Source organism: Mus caroli, chromosome 11 (genome assembly GCF_900094665.2).
Source record: "Mus caroli chromosome 11, CAROLI_EIJ_v1.1, whole genome shotgun sequence".
Taxonomy (NCBI): Eukaryota; Metazoa; Chordata; class Mammalia; order Rodentia; family Muridae; genus Mus; species Mus caroli.
The window spans coordinates 114,552,747-114,576,476 of record NC_034580.1 but is presented as its reverse complement, the minus strand read 5'-3'; the positions used below and the strand labels follow the sequence as shown (position 1 = coordinate 114,576,476).

Genomic DNA, 23,730 nt, shown 5'->3' with positions numbered 1-23,730 from the left:
TTCTTCTTCTTCTTCTTCTTCTTCTTCTTCTTCTTCTTCTTCTTCTTCTTCTTCTTCTTCTTCTTCTTCTTCTTTCACACCTGTTTCCTGTTCCTCTCCTGTGCTCCATTGAGCTGGGCCTCTTGGGGACAGCCTTCCCCACTGTCCAATCTAGTCCCATCCTTAATGTCCAGTATGTGTGAAGGGGCAGAAATATAATAAATGAATGACTGGGGTGGGAGTGGGGCAGGCAACAAATGAATGCATGCAGGAATGAATGAATGAATGAATGAATGAATGAATGAATTGAACCAAAAGGAAGCATCTACTGTTTGTAGTGGCAGTGTGGTCCTATTCAGATGAGCACCGGTCCTGAAACACCCAGCAGTGGTCCCTGCTCCTGCTACCACGTTCCCACACCTAGGTCCCTGATACCCTATCTGGGGGAACTTAGGGTCCTGCAGGAGACCAGCATAGGAGGGCACATTTCCTTATATCACGATTTTTGAGTGGAGTCTTGGAACTTGAGCTAGAGCAATCCAAAGGTCTGCAGGGAACTGGGTGAGTTCTTTTCCATGGAGGAGTGTGGAGCCAAGGAGGCCTTCAGAGAATGTTCTCTGCTTCCTTTGACTTCAATTATAAGCCTCTCTGCTCTGGCTAGGCAGGGTGTCTGTTCACAGGGATGGGGGGCTGGGAGAAAGGAATTTTGGAGCATAGGAAAAGCCCAAGCTGATCTCTAGGGAGGAAAGAGCTCCAGGCTGACAGTGCTCAGCCTAGCCCACGGTGAGCAAGCACTGAGACCTGGAGGCTCTGAGTGTGGAGCCCTTACCTCTGAAGGTGGAGATGAAAATGCCTGTCTTTGTCCAGTGCAGTGGGCTCTGTCCAGAGCAGCCAGTGCTGAACAACTAGAGAACTTGACATGCTATGGAACTAGGAAGATCTGTGTTTGTCTGTAGGGACCTTTCTAGGGAACAGAGCCTGGGGACCTCCTGGTCACATTTGCATGCTGTGGCCATGTCTGTGAGTGGGAAGCAATGTCAGGAGGGTTAGAAAGATGAAAGTCAATAAATAGAGGTCTTCCATGTGAATACGAAGACCCCCATTTGGATCTCCAGCACCCACAAACAAAGTTAGGTACAGTGGAGCACACTAGTAACCTCAGAGCTGTGGAGAGAGACTGCTAAGGATAGAGACCCAGATCTCATTGGATAGTTAGCCAATCAGTGAGTTCTAGGCACAGTGAGGGACCCTGCTTCAACATAAATACATACGTATATATGTACATATACACACGCATTGAAGAGCATTAATGTGAGAAAGACACTGATATTTACCTCTGGCCTCTACATGTAAGCATGTATACCTACCCATATGCACATACAAACATATACATGCATACATACACACACACACAACTAATGTCATGAGGTATAGAGGGCTGATGGGGGGGGGGAGTAGATGCTTCTGTGGAGAGCAGGTTCTGCTGTCTCTGCATGGCTACCTGGGCTGATAGGCAACAGTCAGGCCAAGTGGTGGAGACAGGCCTGGCTGCATGCCTGCAGCTCCGCGGGCTTTCTTGCAGCTCTATGGACTCTCTTGCAGCTTCACTTACAGCTCCATGGGCTCACCTGCAGCTCCATGGGTTTACCTGCAGCTCCATGGGATCACCTGCAGCTCAATGGGCTCACCTGCAGCTCAATGGGCTCACCTGCAGCTCCATGGGCTCACTTGCAGCTCAATGGGCTCACTTGCAGCTCCATGGGCTCTCATTCTCTCACCTGTATCATAGGAACAGCATGCAGAGCACCAGCTCAGCTCCTGACCTGGTATTTGCTCCCTCCTCACCCCTGCGCACATAAAAATCCAAGTGAAGGGCGGCTAGAAAGCCCCAGATGTCACTGCATCCTTTGCCTCACCCCAGGCTGTCAGTAAATCTCAGTGAGATCCTGCAGCATCCCGGCACCCCTTATTTTTCTCAACACCAGTTGCAAGAAATCAAGAGTCACGGTGCAAGCAGAGACAGGAGGAAAGGCTGATGGGAATCTGCTTTGTCAGGCCAAGGGTCTCTCTATCAACCGCTCCCACCCCAGCCTCACCCTCAGCACCAGAGAGGCAGCAGGCATTCTGGAGAGAAGAGAGAGGAAAAAAAGAAAAAGAAACAACAGCCTAGAAATACATAATTGATTTCCCTTCTTGCTAGTTCCCAACATGGGCTTCTGGGTCGTAGGGAAGGTGCCTGATTAGAATATCTCTGAAGAGGGCAGTGAGTTATGGCAACGGACACTCTCCTAGCTGTCTCTCCTGCTCATAAATCTATCCCCCTCTGAAAGTGCAGATGGTCCATAATCGTCCATCATGTGGAGTTCAGCACCGGACAGCTCCCGGGCGGGTTTTTCCTCTGAGGATCTTTTTCTGCAAGCTAAACGGAACTGCGACTCCACGCAGCCTCTCCCTGTAATGGAGTGTGAGCAGATCAGCCGTCGGGAATGATTTAAGAGGGGACAAACGATAAATATCCAAGAGGTTGGCGCTCGAAACCAACAGGCAGCGGAGGAGGGCGCAGTCTTGAGGAGAGGGAGGAGCTACCCCAGTGTACTTACATTATAGAGTGCTTTTTATGTCACAGGAAGAGGACTATCTCAGGGGACTTTTTCAGGAAGCCCCCCACCTCCCAAGCACCTTTCTCGTCCACACCAAGGAAGACAAAGGTCAAGGGGTCAAGAGATGGCTGTCTTCATCCATTTTAACTCATAGAGCTGTTGACTCTGCACCCATGGTTGCCTGGCCCACCTTGTCAGTTTCCCAGGGGAAGCTGGACACAGGGAGAGGAGAGCTCACACATGGCTATTTCTTGTTCATCTCACTGTCTCCTTATCAGAGCCAGCCTCTGGAATGGGAACAGAGGGATATGTCCAGGGCTGGGCTCAAGCCTCGGGATCCCCAAAAGGCTTTGGTGTAGTTGAGGTTCAGTAGCCAGCACCCTGTAGCTCTTTGATGAGACGGATCTATAACTAACCATCGGTAGAAGACAGTCATTGGATGGTGGCAATGGCCTATACTTGGGGCAGGCTTTCCTGGCTCCTGCCCTGAGGCAGAGGGAGTGAAGGCTGAGGGTGATAGATGAGCATCTGCCTCCTACAGGTGCCAGTCGCCCTGCCAGGTGGTGCCTTGTAGCTGCATTGCAGGGGGAGGCTGTAGCTCCCTCTCCTTGAGCTCCCACTCCTCCTGATCCCTCCTCCCATACAACAGAATTCCAGGCTGGGGAAAGGGTGTTTCCAAATCCGCAGAGCTTGGGGAGGTTACAGGCCAGACACCTGCACGTCCATCTGCAAGAGAACTTGTCAACCCTAGCTATCTGTGTGTGTACCAGAGGGGCTGCCTAGAACATGCCAGAGGACAGCCCCATGCCCTCCCTCATAGGAGGAACTCTGTCACGAGGAGATCCAGTACCCACCAAGGCCTTTCACTAACCCTTGAAAATAGAATTCACCCCAGCATCTTCCTAGGACAGCTTTGAGCAGAGCACATATATACACATGCATGCCACCCAGCTGAATTCTTGTATCACTTGCTGTGCACCAGTTGCTGCATGGTGGCACAGGTGCATTGTGGGTTCTTATGAGAGCCTAGAGCAAGGGATGTGCTCCCTGAAGTGACCAAAGTCCCCAGTGCACCTCCCACTAGGTCTCCCACATGTGGGTGAGTGGCTTCCTCCTCCTTCTCCTCCTCCCCTTCCTCCTCTCCCATTCCCCCTCCCCTTCTTCCTCCCCTTCTCCCCTTCCTCCCATTCTCCTTCTCCTTCCTCCCCTTCCTCTTCCCCCTCCTCCTTTTCCTCCTCCTCTCCCTCCCTCTCCTCTTATTCCCCCTCCTCGCCTCCCCTCCTCCTCTTCCCTCCACTCTCTCCAAGAGAAAAGGGAGGTGGCAATTCCTCCTGACAGAGAAGACACAGAATGTAGACCTGCCTGCCACGTGACTTTGGCTAGCTCTCAGCCAGAGCAAAGCTCCCAGACATGAGCTTGAAGGAATGGGTGAGTGTCCTCCACCCCCACTTTACACAGGCTGCATCCCAAAGCCACAGAAGCCCTTCGATAAGTCAGCCCCTTCCTAGAGTTGAGCCCCAACAGTGTGTAAATTCGGTGGATCTTGGATTGCCCCCACGTGTTTCTGCTGGCGATGAACCTAGTGTGAGCATGCATCGGTACGCCACTCCAAGGGTACCTGTTGTGGATTTCAGAATGTCTTTTACTGATGTTGGGTGAGGGGTGGGAGGCACCCATTCTGGAGCAGGGCCACCACTTCCTCTATAATCCAGGCAGCACCAAGCATGAGGGAGCCCTGGAGCCTCTACTTTGAAGGGTCAGCAAGCTGTGTCTCTTGCTGCCACACGTACACTGTGCTGGGCCTGCCCCATGCTGTGAAACACGCTCTCTTCAAGTACAGCATTCTGGCCTGGGAATGTGGACTTCAAAGCCCAGTCCACCACAGAGTTGAGTCTCAGAGACTGATCCACATGTCCTTCCTAGAACACCAGCCTGTAATGAGCCTGGGCTGTCCACACAGCATCTGCAGCCCCAGGAAGTAAACTCTTCAGGTCCTCTGGTCCACTCATGGTTGCAGTGCATTTTGATCTACAGAGTTTGGCAGCAAGTCTACTGTTTGCATCCATTGTGCCTTTCAATGGCATTGTCACCCATAACCGTGACCATGGGAGTAATGACCTCAGTGACAGCCCAGAGGGTGAGGCTGATAGCTGTTGTGGGCTGTGTGGAAGCCCTCAGCTTGAGAAAACATAGTGGGAATTCCATCCAACCTGCACCTTGCCTCCCTTCCTCCACCTGATACCCATATGTACTTGCCTATGGTCATTGAGGGCCAGCTGGTGAGTGCTGATTTGCTAATCCCATGCATGCCTCTGGCCTGTGTACACAGTCAGCCCTGGAGTCAGCTGGGAGGTAGCTTCCACCAGTGGACTCTAGGGAGAACAGTGATGGTGACTGGCTCACAGAGCGTCACAGACCCCGTGGATAGCCCATGTTTTTCTCTCTGCTGAATATCCATGTGTGGACACACAGAAGTGCTCAGCCCAGAGCCAGGGAAACCGTTTGATCCTCAGCCCCCTTCCTTGAGTATGCCTGTCTTGGTGGTTGAGTATCATGCCTTATATCTTACTCACTTTAGCCCCGAGAGTCCTTCTCACTGAAGGATGCCATGTGCCATACACAGGGGACGCAAGATTCTCCAGTCAGATCTTCAGCTTTTAAGTGGCTGCCCTGAGCCTGCCTCACCTTGTGTCTTAGTTACTTTACTGTGGCTATGATAAAACACTATGACCGAGACAACTTACAAAATAAATGCTTGCTTGGGCTTACAGTTACAAGGCCTCCAGGCCTCCAGGCTCCATCATGTCTTGGAACACAACCAAGCTTGAAGCTGGCTGAGTTTCCAGCTCTCAGAGGCTATGCATCAAGTTCTTGGGCAGTGTTTAGTGGTAGACGCTGGCCCAGGGTCTGCTCTCCTGGGACCCTTGAACACCTACAGATGATCTTCCCACAATTGTGGCGCAGTTGCCATGGTATCCCATGTGGCTCCTAGCAGGATGCACTTGAGTCTCTTGTGTGGAGTTGGTGGCTCCAGGAAGGGTGGAAGACATCATTGTCCACCTCCCAGAGATGGTGAGACTCGAGCTTTGCTGTGTGCTGTAGACTTCTGCTCTGAGGCTTTGAGGGGCAGGTGTACATGGGGGGACAGCAGGCAGAAAAGGTCACAGCCCCAGGCCATGCTGTGATAGACCGGGGCTCTCCTGGCCACCCTGCTGAGGTGGGAAGCAGCTGATTCTCTGCCCATGGGCAAGATGTAGTAAGGGAACTATACTTTGAAGAGGTTCAAGGAGAGATATTATTCAAACATGGAGGTCTGCCAAGGGAAGAAGAGCATGGGGAGCCCGCTGGGCGGTGTCAAAAATACCAGATTCTCCTGATGGAGCAGGAGAACATGAATGGGATGTCTTCCCTCTGTCCTGAGAGCTGAGAGCCAAGGTTCCATTAAACACCAGCATCTGGCCTTGAGTGCCCAGGACAGACTGGGCCTTTTCTGTCCCCAGAATCCTGTAGTTCCTTAAAAACCAACTCCACCCCATAACCAGTGATCAGGAGCTAGCCCACCACAGCATTCTGAAAAGCCCATTGCCTCTCAGGAGCCCTAAGCTCCTCTAGCTAGACACAGGATGTCACCAGACATCCCTGCCTACCTGGCAGCCCTCTGACTGGGTCTTCAGGCTAAGCAGAAGCAGTAGATCCAAGAGCTGTATGTGTATAGGCATGTGACTATATGTGTGTATACATGCGTGTATCTATGTGTGCATGTATGTGCATATATGTAGGCATAGGTACGTATACATGTGCACGTGCATTTGTGTATCATGTACTGCACGCATGTAAATGTATATTATGCATGTGTGTACATGCGTGATTGTATTCAGGGATATGTATATACAAGTATGTCTATATATGTATATATGCCTGTGTATCCATGCATGTGTGTGTCCTGGGTCATCCCCACCTGGGCCAACCAAGAGGACCTTGCTAAGCAGAGTCTCATCTCAGTCACTGGCTTCCCATGTTCTTCCTCTCCCACCCCCTCTGCCTCTTTACAAGCCCAACACCTCAGCCTTCTGCTCCCCCTCCCCTTTGCCAAGGACCGCAGAGCCTGAGCCCCTTTCTGTCTTGGTGACATTGTGTGACTTTTCCTCCTTTCTGGCTCATATATGTCAAAACTTTTGTGTTAGGGAAGAAAAGCAGGGGAAGCCATGTGGGAAGTAGGTCACCTGGAAATCAACAACCTGCCTGTAATTAAATCTGCATTCTCTCTGGAAGAGCCAAAATCCAGTGGGTGGCTTCCCTTCCTTGCTCCCACTCCACCCTCCCTCCTTACAGGGCCAGGTTCCAAAGCGCGACTCCTCATATGAAACCTCCCAATGAAACCTCATTAGGCCAACAACAAAAACACCCCACATTGGGGTGCACGCCATGTCTCAGCGCTCATGGAGAGCGGAGGCTGAGTGAGGAGGCCCTGATTGCAAACCCAGAACGGAGCGGTTGCTGTTTTTGTTTAGTGGGGGTTTCCTGGCTCACGCCCTCAGCAGTTCTGTGTCCTGGATTTTAACAGTTGATTAGCAGCCTCCTCTGTGTTGGAGTTTTGATGATCCATGCTGGCCCGCTTCTCAATGCCATGTCCCAAGCTCCTTCTTGGCCGCTGGTTAAGCAAATAGCACCTAGGGTCTCAGGATCTGTCGCGCTTGGAATGCGTTTATTTCACTCGGGGCAGGAATTGGGCTTCGTGGCCGAAAGGGCTCCAGCTGACAGCGCAGAGATGGAGCGCGGGAGAACTCATAAACTTACCAGCGGCAGGCAGGCAACTCTCGAAACAGGCTGGCTAACGACCTGCTGAAGACTTTGTCCCAATCCCTGTGACAATTGTTTTAGAAAGAGGGGTTTAGAAAGAAAAAGACATTTCCAGAAAAAGGCCAAGTGCTAATCTTAACTTGCACTCCTAGAAAAATCTTCACAGAGCTAATGGTGGAAGGCGAGGGAGCTGACATGTGACATGCTTGTGAACTTGCCCGCAGCCGGAGCAGGTCTGCCCGCAGGCAATCATAAGCTCCTTCCTGCCATGACGCTGGCCCCGGGGGGGGGGGTAAGGAGATTTGCTGGGCTTCATCAAAGAGCATAGTTCTAACTGTGTGGCAAGCACCTCCTGCATCTACTGGTTCCCCAAGAGCAGCTTCTTAATTAAGGGGAGTTGAAGTTTAGGGGTGCTCTGAATGCCTCTCTGTGCTATGGTAGCTGCGAGGATGGAGTCCAGGGTGCCCATCCCAACCAGCCTAACGAGGGAGACTTCGCCGACACCGCTGGCTGCATCTTTACCCCGAGGTTCTAAGGGCTGAGCTGAGCGCACCAAGCAGGCACTGAGTTAATCTCGGCTTCCTTACAGGCCTGTCCGTTTGCGAAACGCATCAAATTTTGATTCACTGGGTCTGGTTGGGAAAGTGTACAGACTTTGGAATATGAATGACCTGGGTCTGCAGTGTAAGTCGAGATGCATACTGAATGTGTGGCCTTGAACAGTGGCAGTTTGGGGTGTTCTTGTCTGAGTGATGACCTGGTGGCAGAGAGGATGATGTGAGGAGGCTCAGTGATGTTGTGATATGTATAATAAAGTATAGTAAAGCCTTATGTCTGGCTTTAAGTGAAATGTCTCAGCAAAGCCTTTGTTAGGTTTGGGTCAGTCAGTAGGAGCTGAAAAATTGTTTTGAGTCTGTTTGAACCTTGAAGAAATTCTGTCTCTCTGGAGAATCCGTACTTGGCGCTATGTGAGAGCTTGCGGCTGCATGAGCCTTGGTCCTAAGACACTCCTGGGTCGCATTTGATCTTTCCCTAAGCCAGGTGTGGTGATACACACTTGTGTTACCAACCCCTAGGAAGCTAAAGCAGGACTCTTGGGCCACAACGGCAAGTCACATCTATAAACAAACTAATAAGGGGGCCAGAAATGTAAAGGCATCTGCCGCCAAGCCTGATGCCCTGAGTTCAATTCCCGGGACCTGCCTGTTAGAAGGAGAGAATAGACTCCTGCAAGCTGTCCTCTGGCCTCCACACTTAGCCATCGCATGTGTATGTGGCCCCACTAGAGAAATGCCATAAAAGCATTCGAAACAAGCAAACATTTGATCTTCCCTAAACAGTACCCCCACAGAGTGTCTAGTCACTGCTCCCAGACATCCTCAGAGAAGTTCTCCGCCTGCTCTGGCCCCAGGATCCACGACAGCTCTTTCCCAGCCTTTCTGCTGCTGCTGTCCCTTGGGCACCCCTCCGCTTATCTATCTTGTCCCTTCCTTCTCCCTCCCATTTTTACTTGGCAAATTACACCCTGGTCCTCCCTGCCTGCTCAGTGGGTGCTGTCAGGCCCTGGCAGGTTCAGGAGCCAGCAGCAGGGGGCAAAGACACTTTGCAAAGAGGAACTAATAGGAAATGAAATAGCTTTTCTCCTCTGAAGACCCCTCCCTGCTCTGCCGGTAGACCCACCCCTTGCGGCGTGAATTGTTTCCAATCCAATCTCGTGTTTATTGAAGTTCCCTCCAGGGTAAGCTCGAGAGACGTCTCCCCCAGCCTCGTAGAGTGGCCTTATTTACCAGAATCCCCTCGGCGTGCCATTTAAGCATCTCCATTAACATTTCCTGCGTCTCGCTCATTGCAAGCATGGGCCCTGGGAGACCTCCAGGGTGGCGGCACAGCGGCGGCCTGCAGAAACGAGGGGCTGATTTTAATTGGTATGAAACTGCCGCTGTCGACCACAGAGGGGTCCCTTTCCTTGAGTAATGACCTGGAATTTGATCACGAGGTTTTTTTGTAAGTTTGTAAGACTGGAAGTGTAGCTGCGTGAGATCAGAGCAAGAGCTGGCCACGCGCATATCTGGCTGTGGCCCATGCTGAACCTATCCATAAAAGACCCAGCAGGTTTGGGGCTGCCAGCTGAGGGGACACTACTGAGCAAGTTTCCAGCAGCTGCTTGTTGTCCTAGACTTGATTGTGTGAGTTCTGCAGGAAGGACTGGAGATCCAGGGCCCTTCAGGGAGCCTCCTGTGACAGGTCACTTGGCAGAGGACCTCGGGATGCCCACACCCACGTGCCCCATCCTCACTTGAAGACCTCTGTTTGACAAGGAAAGGTAACCAGGACCCCGCCCAGCACTCTCTTGTGTCCTGGGTGAAGTGGGGTGGGGGAGCTCAGAGGGCTGAAGCCTGGGTCTCCTGTATGGATGATGGCAGGGAGGCTCCTGGATGCCAGAATGGTCTTGGTCTAGAGACTTTTGGAACAGGCAGAGGTCTTCTTAGGCAGAGGTTTATCTGGTTCCTCCCCCAGATGTCACTGCCACAGCCCCTCTCCAGGTGCTTAACCACAAGACCACCAGCCAGACCTGCTAAGCTCCTTTCATTGTTTTGTTGTTGTTGTTGTTGTTGTTTTTATGACAGGATCTCTCTGTGTATCTCTGGCTAGCCTAGAACTTGCTATGTAGACCAGGCTGGCCTCAAACTCACAGAGACCTGTCTGTCTCTGTGTGCTGGGATTAAAGGCGTACACGGCCACCCGGCCTCTACTGAGATTCTGGGTGTATAAAATCTCATGCTTCTAGTTGGTGTCATCTCGTGCGGACAAGCAAGCCTGACACCCTCCCCCAAAGGCTTGTAGTCTAGACACACAGTCGTCAAAAAAAAAAAAAAAAGGTGAGGAAACTTTGATAATTATGGCTCAGTGGGTAAGAGCACCCGACTGCTCTTCCGAAGGTCCAGAGTTCAAATCCCAGCAACCACATGGTGGCTCACAACCATCCGTAACAAGANATATATATATATATATATATATATATATATATATATATATATAGTCTTAGAGATGCTATCTAGTAAGGGCTGGAAATTTTCCTTGCTATACAACTTCTTTGCCTATTAAGTACAGTAGGACTTGACACATAATAGTGTGGTATGTATATTGAACAATTCAACTCCTCAAACACCCTGTTTATAAATGTTGTTATATATTGAACACGACCTGATAGAACACTTAAGTACATATTTTGGGAGTACATTAATTGTCATTGCTATTCTTGGTTGTCAATTTGACTACATCTGGAATTAACTAAACCCCAAGTGGCTGGGTACACCTGGGAGGGAGGTTTTTTAATTAAATAACTTAAAGTTGAAGACCCACCTTTCATTTGTTATCTTTTGATGTGGGACAATCTGTTTTTAATGTGTGCTACAACTTATGGCAGCAGCCAAAATAAAGAGCATAGAAGATGGAAGTTCTTGTTATTTGCCTGCTAACCTCACTAGCACTGGCAAGTCCGTTGTTGATCTAGCATTAGAGCCTACTTTTGGATTTCAGCATCTACTGAAGATCAGCTGAGACATCCACCTTCATTGACTAAACAATTCTGAATTCTTAGGCTTTGTATTGGCAGACCACCATTGTTGAAGCAGCTGGCCCACAGGCACTCTAATAAGTAATTCTATTACTTTTGTTCCTATAGATCTAGAGAACCATGATTTACATACTACTTCATTCATAGCAAGCAGAATGTCACAATTCTGTCATTTGGAGACAGTTATTAAAGTCAGTTGTCTTATCAGAACCCTTTCCAGAAACATTACCTCTACCTCTTAAAATTTATAAATTCTGTTTTCATCTCTTTAAAAATTCCTTATATATAAACCTTCAGAGATAAGAAAGTTTTGTATAACTGAATTAACACCAGATTGCATTTAACAGTGTCCAGATTTTTTTCCTTGATGCGTTTGTCACATCCATGGCCACAGAATGGGATGTGCACAATGTGTAACGTTTATTTTTTATCATGTTCTGTCTGATTGTCTCACCTTCCTGGCTTCTCTGAACTTCACCATTGTTAGCTAATAGTGGTGGGAGTTCCAGCATTCTGAAATGAGCTATCAATCACATTGTAAGTGAAGGGGGGGGTAAGGTTTTGTTGCCTTACAATACCTTGCTTTCTTCAACAAATAGAATTATCCTTGTGTGTGCGTGTTTTCTTTATGTAAAAAGAAATTTACAACATGAATGGTGACATTTTTGTATTACAGATAAGAGAACTGTGACTAGGGAATAAAAGTTACTATTTTAGAAAGCTAGATAGGAAAATTATCTGACTTGCACTTGCCACAAAAACATGAGAGAGTAAGTTCAAATCCCTGAAGATTGCTGGCCGACAGGTGCAGTGAGTCAGTGAACACCAGGGTCTGTGAGAGATCTGTTTTGAGAGAGAGAGAGAGAGAGAGAGAGAGAGAGAGAGAGAGAGAGAGAGAGAGAGAGAGAGCTTTCCTTACATGAATGATAGAGGACATAGCTAGGTCCCTTTCAAGACCAATCACACGATGCCTGTCTATAACTTACTCCTTGCATTGGATGTGATACTTTGTGGTGTGCCCGGCCAGGCAGATGTGTGTTAGGCCTGCTGCTCGGCAGAAACCACCTTGGAAGCCTGCAGTAGTCCTCCACCCACTCTTTCACTGACAAGCTGCTCAGTTTTTATCCCCTGTGAGACTCGAGGTGCTCGGCTCCCTGTGCACTGGGCATGAGTGGCTGGTCTCAGAATGTGCTAGATCCTGACAATACCGCCCAGCACATGTGGACCAGCCCATGCACATCCCAGCTGGCTCTGCCCTCACTGACGCTTGGCTGCTGTCAGGAGCAGAGATAGCACCTTGCTGAGTGGGGCTTTTGCCTGGTTTCTGCTCTTTCCTCTGTTTTGGGCAGGCTCCGTGGTCCTACCTGCTCCTAGGGACTCCTTGTTACCCTATCTGCCTCACAGTCACAGCAGAAAGCAGACTGTCCTAGGAAAACATTTACAGTAATGCGTAAGACGACCTCCCCGATCTCAGCACATGGAAGGTGGAGGCAGGAGGATCAGGAGTTCAGAGTCATTGTTGACTGCATAACAAGTTTGAGGCCAGCCTGGGATCCATGAGGCCCTGCCTTTAAAAAGGAAAAAGAGCGAACCACACATTTGGGGATTTCCTTTTAAGCTGGGTTACCTGTAGCATCCTTGCAAGCCTCAGTGTCTATGGGTAAGATGTTGCTTAGGGGAGTAACTTCTCACTGCCCTCCAAGATGTCCTGACCCCTCTGAGCCCCACCTCAGCCTGTCAGGACCACAGACTCTAGGAACAATCCCAAGAGAGGAGTCAGGCTTCTCCATCAGTAAACTCACATCTGTGGATTCAACCAACCGCAGACCAAAACAGTCAGGAAAAGTCTACCCCAAGTGTGTACAGGCCTGTTTCATAAACAATGCAGAGCATTACAGCATTGTATCCGTTCATAAGTAGCCTGGTGAGGGTTCACAGTCTGTCTGTTGGGGGCTAGGAGATCCCAGTGAGGAAGGTTGTGGCTATGCAGATTCAGCTCTCCATCACCCACGTAAAACGCTGGACGTAGGGGTACATGCCTGTAGTCCCAGCGCTACAAGAGGCAGACAAGAAGATTCCAGGAATTCGGTCTTCATTCAGTTTATCCAAATACAGGGAAGCTCCAGGTTCAATACCTGAGGGCGATAGACGAAGACACTCAGGGCCACCTCTGGCTCTACTGTGCACTCTCAGGAAAGTGAGTCCCCGTATTCTGCACACACGCACACCTCCTCACACATCAAACGAGTAAATAAATACATAAATGAAACCCTAACTTAAGTACATAGATGGATTATACCAAAGAAGGTGAGCAGACGACTCAGTGAGTAAGGGGCTTGCCAGAAGCCCAATAACCGGAGTCTGTTTCCCAGGCCCCACATTGTGGAAGGAGGAGACGGACCCCCAAAAGTCATCCTCTGACCTCCACATACATTCTGTGACACATGCATCCATACCCACAATCACATACAATAAATAAAATGTGATGAGAATTAACACAGGTATACATATGAGAGAGTGTGCATAGGTTTTATGTAAACATGATACCACTATATCTCGGGGTCCTGAGTGTCTTCAGACTCTGATATCCCTGAAGGACCTGGAGTCAATCTCACATCAAGAGTCCTGGGTTACCTAGATTTGCATGTGACTGCTCCAGAGTATGTGAGGATGGGCAGGGTTTACTGCCAAGGCCTGTGTGGTGGGCTCAGGAAGTTGAGAGCAAGCTTTGCTCTCCAGGTTTCAGAAGTGCTACTCCCCTGCCACAAGTGACCTTGCTAGGAAGCTAAGACACTGTCGCCACCCCTGCCCACATCCCCGGAGGAGCCAGAACTCTGGACAAGGGATGCAAACTGCAGAACTGCAGACCTGGCCTTCTGTGGTTCATGGTGGTTAGCATTCAGTGTCCTTATCCTGCCTTCCTAGCAGGACGAGGCAGGATGCCCACCTGCCTCCAGCCTCCTCGCCTTGTCCTCAAGGCTGTCCCCGGACCCTCTGAGAACCATAGAGGGTCTGAATCCAGTCTTCTACATCCAGACAAGACGGCACTGGCTGTAGCCTAGGATAGCTTCAGGGGCCTGCTGGGAGTCTTGGAGTGAGGATCCAGGGTAGGCTGATGGGTGATATAGAACTGAGAGAAGCTTGCTACATGGAGCCCCTGCACACTAAACTCTCATGCTCTGTGGCAGGGCCTGTGCCTAGAAAGTTTCTGTTCCTGGACACACCTGACATGATACTATGCTAAGCAGGCCCTTGGGGACAGCACCAACCTTCCCTCACCCTGCTGTCCTACTCTGTGACAGTCAGTATGGCCATGAATTTTGGAAGTAGGAGAAAAGGCTCTTGGGAGTTGGCTGTAGCAAACTGGCCAGGGCCAGCAAAAGCAAGGTGACGGAAGTCATCCAAGTGAACTCTCGAGGGCTACCAAAGTACAGGTTGTGTGTTTTGGGGTGTGCCCCCAGCGTTCTGTGCTGAAGTTGCCCCCTGGGACCACTGTGATGGCTGTCAGTAAGTCACACGGTGGAGACCACAGAGCAGTCAGCCAGTCCCTTTCCCCTGTCTTTACCCAAACTCTGCCCAGGGAAGTCTCCAGGGTGCAAGGACAGTTTATTGGACCAATAAAATCTCAAGTACACAAGTTTAAGATACCGCTGAGGTTTGTCTCCTTCCTACAGGGGCCAAGGCTTTCCCAGCCTGAGCGCATCTGCTCTGTAGAAAAGGTGGGTTAAAGATGGCCTGCCAGTCTCCCTGTGTCCCTATCCCAGGAAGGCGCATGTCACCTGAGAGCCAGCTGTGCTATCTGTATGCACCTTGTGACAGTGTTCTGTTCTATCCTGGCATCCTGACTTAGGCACACATAGAGAGAGACTCTGGCTTTTCCTTATAGGGTTGAACCGTGCCTCACCTACACCTACACCTACACCTGCCATGAAGAGGCCGCACACTATGCTTGTTCTGTTCCTCTGCAGCCGGCTTTCCTCTTTGGCTCTTGGGTCTTCCAGGGAATGCCTAGTCCCCAGAGGCTTCACCTCACCTTGGTACCCACAGCCCTGGGAATCGATCCTGAACACCATCAGCCCAGTGCCAGACATGGTGCCTGTGCGTTGTGATGATTAGCATTATCAATTGGGAAGCCATGGGACAAGAGGGTTAGGGCCAGAGCAGGGCTGGTGACAGCATAGGGAGCCTGGTACAAAGGGGATGGGCTTGGGAGTCAGGCGATTCAGGCTGAGTGTCCTTACTTGCAGCCTTGCCCAATGTCGCAAAGTCAGGATGGCCAGCCTGCTCCAGACTTGAAGCCATATCCCTGAGTCCAATCTGGAAGAGGCTTCAACAGTGAATAGAAGCAACGGGAGCCACTGGCCAGCCAGATGGACAGATAGACCAATGATTGATCTGATAGCTCTCAGGAAAAGGTTCAAAAGGGCAGTCTGGCTCAGTGGGAGTTGCCAGCCCAGCCTCAAGTCAAACCCACCTCCCTCTTCACTCTCAGCAGCCTGCCTCAGGGTGTAGACCTGAGACTCATCTCCCATGAAGGAAGCCAGTCGTAGATGCCAAATCAGCTAAGAAAAACCTAGATTATGTTGGGTTGTATGGCGGAGACCCTGCCAGGTGGACGCAAAAGCTGACCGTCAAATATTCCATAGCCCCAAGGTCTGACCAGATGAGCCTGGCAGTGAGTGCCTATAACAGGGCACCCGCCCCACTGTGTTTTATGAATATGGACCATTAACTTTCATGAGGTTGTGGAAGCTGAGGCTGCATGAGGGTGGCTTGTCACTCTGTCTAGGATGGCAGAGCACAATCCCTCCACAGAGAGCTTCAGACATGGGCAGATGTCGTGAGGGGTCTAGGGGTGGGATGAAGGGAGTTTCTTAGTACACGACCTATTGAGGACCTCAGTCGCATGCTGTGTGGACCTCAACAGGTGGGGAAGGGCAGCCACTGGAGAGATGTTCTCTCAGGAATATGGGAATGCAGGAGAAGGGGGCAAGGATACAGGACCCAGGTGGGAAAAGGTCAACAGAAGCCTTGATCGGGTAACAGCCCACTCCAGGAACACAGCCGGGGGTCTGTGCAGACTGGCAGGCACCGGGACATGGAGGCTTGCATGGACCCATGTGTGAGGAAGGTTGGAAGCTGGGAGTCATGAAGGAGGGGTGTGGCTGACTCTGAGGAACCTGGATCCTCAGGGACAGGAACTTAATTGGAAGCTTTGAAGGCACCACAAAGATGCCAAGCAATTTATCCCTCTGTGTGTGTGTGTGTGCTACCTTTGTGGGGGCGCATATGCTATGCATTACCATGTGTGTGGAGGTCAAAGGTCAGAATCTGAGGACAACTGTGCTGTTTGTTCCTGAGTACACACGAGAATACATGTATGTATTCACCATGTGTTGAGTGCTGCTGCCTGTGGGTGTTATTCTAGGCTCTGAACACTTGGGGTCACCTGGTGCGTTGTTAGGAAGCTGTCAGCTTCAGGTGATCCTTGGTAAGGATTCCACAGCCGACGCTAACCTAGTGACACGGGCCATGAGATGACAGGGCAGACAAGACAGGCAGACTTCAGAGGACTCTCTGAGTGGAACCCTAAATGAGGATGGAGACACTGTCAAACATTTGGAGGTCTTGGGGAAGATCCTCTAGAGGTGGGGCCCTGAGGTCAGGTTGTCCTGTCGGGGCCAGGTGAGGCAGTGCAGGTCGGGTAAGAAAAACTCAGAAGGGGCGGAGCAAGGAAGAGTCCACAATTTGGGAGAGGCTGTTTGTTGTCCTTTCCACTTACAAGTGTCTAACCCAAAAGCAGCTACTTTAAGAATGTTGGATCTGGACTGCCCTAGTAAGGTGCCAGGGTCACACTGGTGTCAACATTTGGTTCTTAGAGTTACAGAAACTGGAAATACAAGTTCAAGGTATGGGCAGACCTTGCATCCAGCTGCTCATAGCCTGCAGAAGAGGGGAGGCTGCTTAAAGGTACTGAGCCCACACAAAGGGGCTGCCCTCAGCTAGTCATCTATGAGGCCCCTCTCTGAATGCTCTCAAGTTGGGCACTGGGAATTCTTCATGTGACTTTGGTGGGAACTCACTAAGTACAGACCAGAGTAGAACTGTATCTACCCACTGCAGACACAGTCCAGTGGAGAGACATGACCTCGGTCTCTTTGGACTTTGTCTTACACTCTGATGTCTGGCTGAGAGCCATCGCAAGAGGCACCACATTGTACGCTGTGAGAGAGAGCTCAGTATAAGGGATGTCCGTGGCTAGCTGGAGGGGATTCTGTCAGGTTTAGATAGAAGGGCAGCCTGGCTAGGCTCCAAGCCATCACTAAAGGCCTGCTAGTCCTTTGAGATGTGTTGCTACCACTGAGGCTGGACCCAGTGCTTCAGAACAAAGGCAGGGAGTGGGGAAGACACTGAGGGAACAGCCTCAGGAGAGCTGTGCTGGCTGGGAAGGAGAATGGATCCCTGGTGGGAAACAGGTCAGAGAGGCCATCCATTGATAGTCCTCCTTTGTCAGTCTGTCCTGTCCAGTTGTGACCTGCTGGCACCCTCCTGATCCATGACATCTTCTCACCTTGGAGGTGTTACCTTTAACTTCCAGAGCTATGGCTGACCAGCAAGCACCTGGTTAAACATACACACACACACACACACACACACACACACACACCACACTCTGTTTCCTCATTCACAGCATTCAGAAGACACAGTTCCCACTGCACCGTGATATCTTAAACCAAGAACATAGGACTATATGCATCTGATGTCCCCCAGGTATCGGAGGAGATTGGAAATGATACCATTCTCTTGTTTTTCTTTTCAACTGCAGATTGACATCAGAAGGACCAGGGGGAATTCTGCCGGCCTTCCCAGAGCTGGCCCACAGGCCTCCTTAGCGGGAACCTGTCCGAGGAGTGGCCAGTTCTGCAAACAGGTATGAGCCACTTTCTATTCTGCCATGGCTGGTTCTCGGTGGCCGAGGGTGGCCCATGTGAGCGGGGAGGGAGAGCAAGTAATATGAGAATAGGGGTCAACAGAGGGGAGACACTCTCTTCCCAAAGCGGTGTCCCTACTGTCCCCACCACGTGGCTCCAAACCACCCCTCCCCCGAGTTGTTCACCTGCCTTTACCCCTCCCCTCACTAAAATGCAAATCAGCATGTGCATAATAGATAATTAATAGACTGATCAGCCAGCAAGGGAGGTAAGTAGATAAATAATTTTAATTATCCTTGGGTTGCTCATAAATTCCCTCACTGCCTTTTTATTAAACTCTGTTTACAAGACTCATTTATATTCCATGTCACTGTGCCAAACCCTCCCCCCGACTCCCTCCTCCCCAGCTCCCTCCAGGTCTGACCTAGGGTAGAATCACACTGTGTGACCACAGTTCTGCTCCTAGCAGGGCCCAGGTCTCAGGCACAGGTAGTAGAAAGCTTGCCCAAGTGTCCAGGCTGGACATCAGGAGAGAGGATGGACACAGCCCAGCCTGGGAGTTCCCAGCCTCACTCCCCGGCGTGGCTGGGGCCAGCTGGGAACCCTGCTTACACTTGGCACCTGTGCTGTGGCTATGAACTCATTCTTTTCCCCAGGGATGCCCTTGGCCTATGAATAGCCCTGGCTGAGGTTTCCTCGATGCTGTGATTGCCAGGAGAGAAAGCAGGTTAATAAATACAAAGGATGCTCCTGTAGAGGGCCAGGGACAAGCTCTCCCAGACTCTCAAAGAGGTGTGGCTGGTGGTGGCCCCAGGAAGTTGAAGATGCTTGGGAAACCAGGCCGGTCCTCCTTCTCCACCCTGATACCCCAGCCCTGGTTAGTGGCTCTTGAGACCCACAGTGGCAAACATGTGCCAGGTTTCCATGGAGCTCAGAGTGAAAGATTTGCTGAGGGGAGGCTGGCTCACTTGGGATGGGGATGTAAGGAGGGGACTCGTTCCTTGGTAACCTACCCCATGTACTCTGTCCATCTCGCTAGTTCACTGGTGTTGGCCTCACCTCGTAGGCATGCAGAAAGTTGCGTAAGATGGCCCCAGCAAGGTCTTGCTCTGGTCCTATCCGATCCTATGGTCAGGGTAACCTGGATTGAGTTGATGGTCTGGGAATAATAGTGAGGAGAGAACAGAGGGCTGGGAGAGGAGCAAGGGCTGGGTAAATACTGTCTGAATTCAGGCATGCCCAAGGTTGCGCTGTTTGCAATATTTCTCGTGACCATCTGAGCATCAAGAGCTGAGAATGCGTCCCTGTCAAAGGTGCTGTGCATAGAGCACAGGCTGCCCCAGCGAGGTATCATCTCTTCATGCCTATGCTCCAGTCAAGGGAATGCCTTGCATCTGTGTCTTGCAAGCTGATGCTCATGTTGTTGTTGTGTGCATAGATGCTCTCCCTGGGGTCAGCAAGGTCATGGTCACCCAGCTCATGACTGACAGAGCAGAGCTCACACCTGAGTTACCTGGTCCCAGAGTCCCTCTCCTGAAGGCACCATGTCAGAGAGGGCCTGGCAGAGCATGAAGCTGTATCACTCAAGCCTTCCTAGATTTTGCTCCTGGAAATGAAATCAGGCTGTGAATATGGTCTCTTTGAAGAAATGGGGCCCAGACTGGGCTCTTGGGGGTGATTTTTGATGGTAAGATCCACGTGTCTTCCAGTTGCTGGCCTACGAAACCCCTACTCGGGGCTGGAGCCCAGCTTCTGCGGCAGATAGGCACTGCATGCCTAACTGGCCCATGTACTCTCTGCTGATTGGTCTTGCCTCCTTGGAGGAACACTGTTTGCCCCAGGCAGAGGGAACGCAATCTGAGCAAACGGAAAGGCCCTTTAAGATCTACTCGGTAGAATTAAAGTCTGAAAAATGACTCACTGGAGGGTCCCTGCCCTTTGAAGAGTTTGTTTAGCTCAGAGCTTTGCGATCTGCTCTGGGCCTTGCCTGGCCCATACAAACTGAGTGAGAAGGAAGCAGGGCCAAAGAGAGGAAGAAGAGGTCACGGGAGGCATTTGGAACACCTTCCTGTGTTAAGAATCATGCTGCCTTGGCACCATGCCCACCTTAGCTGGGGTCTATCTGGATCACACCTCTTAGGGAGAGCCACCCCAGCCATTCTTTAGAGAGCAGCTACAGAGCTCAGCTTCCTGAAACCCAAACCAAGCCCCCCCTGGCAGTACTGAGGAACCGACTTTTCTCCTTCTGTTAGAATAGTCTTCATGTTTCCTATCTGTCTCTGTTCCGTGGAGTTCAGTGGGCAACAAGGGAACAAAAAGAACAATAAATCAAAGGCAGGCTCAGCCTGGTCCCTGGGTTCTACTCCTCATGACGGCTGGAAAGGCGGGGCTTGGGCTGGTCTAGCTTCCCCCACCCCAGCACACACTGGCAAGATCCCCATACCAGTTCCTGCCTCACGCGTCTGAACCATCAGAACCAACAGTAGGAAGGGTTGACAGATGATTCATGAAAAGCAGCTGGAGTACTGCTTCCTGCCCTGGCAGAGCCACAGCCTTCCCCAGACAGTGGCTGAGAGCAGTACTGGGCTGGGCTGTCCCCTGTCCCCTGAGACCAAGGGCTCTGGACAGTACAATGGAGTGACTCTAGGCCCCAACCACAGGCATGGTAAGGAGTTTAACTCTCATGTAGATGTGGATAGGAGTGCGGGCAGGATCTTGTTCCAGAACATGGTTCCCACCGTAGGCGATTCCTGGTTGTCAGCAAGTACCATCAGCAGCCCAGGGACTCTATAGAGTGTAGCCAAGAGTCAGTCTTCTGCACATATCCCTCGTTCTCTCCTGACCTTAAACCAGCCCTCCCTGAGTCCAGAAACCTGGAGACCTCTGGCATGATTACTATCTCTTTCTTCTAATTATCGTTTCTTTTCTTATTTTTTAAGTGTGTGTGTGTGTGTGTGTGTGTGTGTGTGTAGTTAAGTGCCTGCACATGAGTGCAGATGCCTACAGAGGCCAAAAGTGTCAGATCCCCTGGAGCTGGAGTTATGGGCAGCCATGAGCCTACATGGGTGATGGGAACCAACGTTTTGTGTTCTGCAAGAGCAGTCCATGCTCCTAACTGCTGAGCTGCATCTTCAGTCCTGAGGATCATCATCTCTTTAAATGGAAATCAACCCTTCACATGTTTTCACTACACATAAGCAAAGAGATAACTGAGGTTTTTAGAAAATGTAGACAGACGAAGCAGGCTGTCACTCCCTGTCCTGTCCCGCTCCTAGCTCTTGAGACATCTCCTAACAGAATATTCCACCCTCTATCTTGTCTTTGCTTGACTGCCCCTTGGTGGTCCCTTATGTTATTTTGTTGCCCAGAAGTGCTATCTTGTAGCCAATCCTTCCGAGCTTTTTTAAAGTACAGAAGCAGGTGCTAGACACTGACCTTGTCCAAATTCTATGCCATGTTTTGTTCTGTTTTCCAGACAGGGTTTCTCTGAGTAGCCCTGGATATTCTGGAACTTGCTCTGTAAACCAAGATGGCCTCCAATTCAGAGATCTGCCTGCCTCTGCCTCCCAAGTGCTGGGATTAAAGGCGTGCGTCACCACTGCTAAGCTCTGTGCCACATTTTAAAAGATTAGATGTGCTTTTGTTCCCAAACAGGAACTAGGAGATGACTGTTCACATTAAAAGCAGTCTGCAGATGTTTATAATTTTTTCCTTCAAATTCTTTGGAGAGCAGACTCCTGAGTACTAGAGCTTACAAGGTGTATGAACTCCACTCTCATGCACACTGCAGAGTGGGCATTCCCATCTCCAGAGCCCACTCTTTCCTTCATGAAAGTCTTTTCCCAGTGCACAAGATGCTTGTGTGGGGTGTGTTCACACACACTAACATACACACTTGCTATCACACATACACACATGTGCAAGCATGGTTTCACACATAGGTACACATGCACTCACTTGCCTGCATGTGTGTCCACATACTTACACTCTCAGATACACATGTACATATGCATAGGCCTATATACACAGCTACAGACAACCACATGCATGCAGACATGGCCAAACATGTATGCTCACTGGTGCCCAAACCCCGTGTTTAGTAACATGTCCCCATAGTCAGCTGAAGAGGATGTTAATTGAATTCTTCCTTAATCACATCTGTGTATCGGGAAGCCTGCTCCTGGCAACTATTCCCAGGGAATGAGCAGTCATTTCCTTCTCAGAGATAAAGGGAAATAGATGTTGATGAGGTTGCTGGGCAGGTCAGTGGCCCTGGCCCATGTGACTTATTATCTAATGAGGAAGACAGGAAATCCTCAAAAGAGACCATTGACTGAAACACGCAACCCCAAGTGTATCTTAGCGTCTGTGAGCTTTGCATTTGATGGTATGTAACTATGTTACCATCCAGAGAGTGACATCATCAGCCCTCCGTAACAGCATCTATCCCCAAGTCCAGCTGAAAGACCCCAGGGTAGAAACAGGAGAGAACAGAAACCACTGTCTCTGGAGGATGCTCTCCACGTGAAGTCTCAGTGCACTTTGTGGAGCCACATTCTCTGCAGACGGCAGCAGCAGCGGCAGCCAGGTTTCTGCTGTGTTTACATTCAGTTGTGGGTATATGTGTTTTACGCATAATTTGCTGAATTGAAATTCCTGCAGCATAGGCGTGAGCCTCCCTTTCAGTGAAGGTCAGTACAGCTGACACATTTACACCAGGGGAGCCTCCAGTTCAGGTGTAATGCAAATTGATCTTTAGTGCAACCTTGTTTTAAAAGCGGCCCCCACTGCCACCAGCCCTTTCCCCTTGTCACTGTGTACTTTGCAAGCCAGAGTGACCTCTGTGGCACAAGAAGCCCAGAATTCAGTAGGAGGCCTTTCTTCCTTCTTTCACACACCAGCACCTGAGGGATGCCAAGACCACCAAGGCAGACTCCTGACTTGATGCTGACCCAGCAGCTGATTTAGTCTCCTGGCCTTGGTTTCTCGTGTGTAACACTGAACATTGGCACCTTTCTGGAAGGTGCCGTTAGTTACCTAGTCCAGGGAAACCCAGTAGATACACAGGCTTTTTAATTATTATTTTTACCTGTGGCCTTCTCCACACAGCAACCTGGGCAGTTCACTTTTTCTGCATTGACAAACTCACACTGTCACGTGGCCACCTCCAACGCCCACTTTTAGAGCCTTTGTGTTCCACAGAAGTGAGACTTTCCCCACTAAATGCCAACCCTGTCTTATCATGATCCCAGCCTTGGCAATCACTTATGTTCTGCCTCCAATTGCCCAGCTTCTCTAGAATCTTCTGGAAGCAGAATCAGGTGGTGTGAGCAGCATATGTCAGATTTCTCCCTTTTAATGGTAGATAATATTCCACCATAATAGTGGTGTCCAGCCTGAAGCCCAGCAATCAATCAATGCAGCCCAATACAGCATCATAAACTTACTTAAAACATTAAGATCTTTTAGCATGTATGTGTAGCAGCATGAACATGTGAATGCAAGTGCACATGTGCATTGTGTGTCTTATGTGATTGTATGTATTATGTATATTACTATATTGTGTGTATTATGTGCATTCTGTGTATTGTGTGTATTGTGTGCACTGTGTATGTATATTGTGTGTATTATGTGTATTGTGTGTATTATGTGCATTCTGTGTATTGTGTGCATTCTGTGCATTCTGTGTATTCTGTGTATTGTGTGTATTGTGTGTATTGTGTGTATTATGTGCATTCTGTGTATTCTGTGTATTATGTGCATTCTGTGTATTGTGTGTATTGTGTGTATTATGTGTATTGTGTGTATTATGTGCATTCTGAGTATTGTGTGTATTGTGTGC

The 23,730-nt window shown here is 50.0% G+C and overlaps 1 protein-coding gene across 8 annotated transcripts in view; it reads left to right on the top strand.

The window, feature by feature from the left end:
- Rbfox3 (RNA binding fox-1 homolog 3) overlaps positions 1-23,730 on the top strand; it is a 425,230-nt gene that overhangs the window by 224,556 nt on the left and 176,944 nt on the right. For all 8 annotated transcript variants that reach the window (XM_029484009.1, XM_029484010.1, XM_021176021.2 and 5 more), the window contains one exon: positions 17,783-17,887. The gene's annotated coding sequence lies outside the window, so the exon portion shown is untranslated. The remainder of the gene's footprint in view (positions 1-17,782; positions 17,888-23,730) is intronic.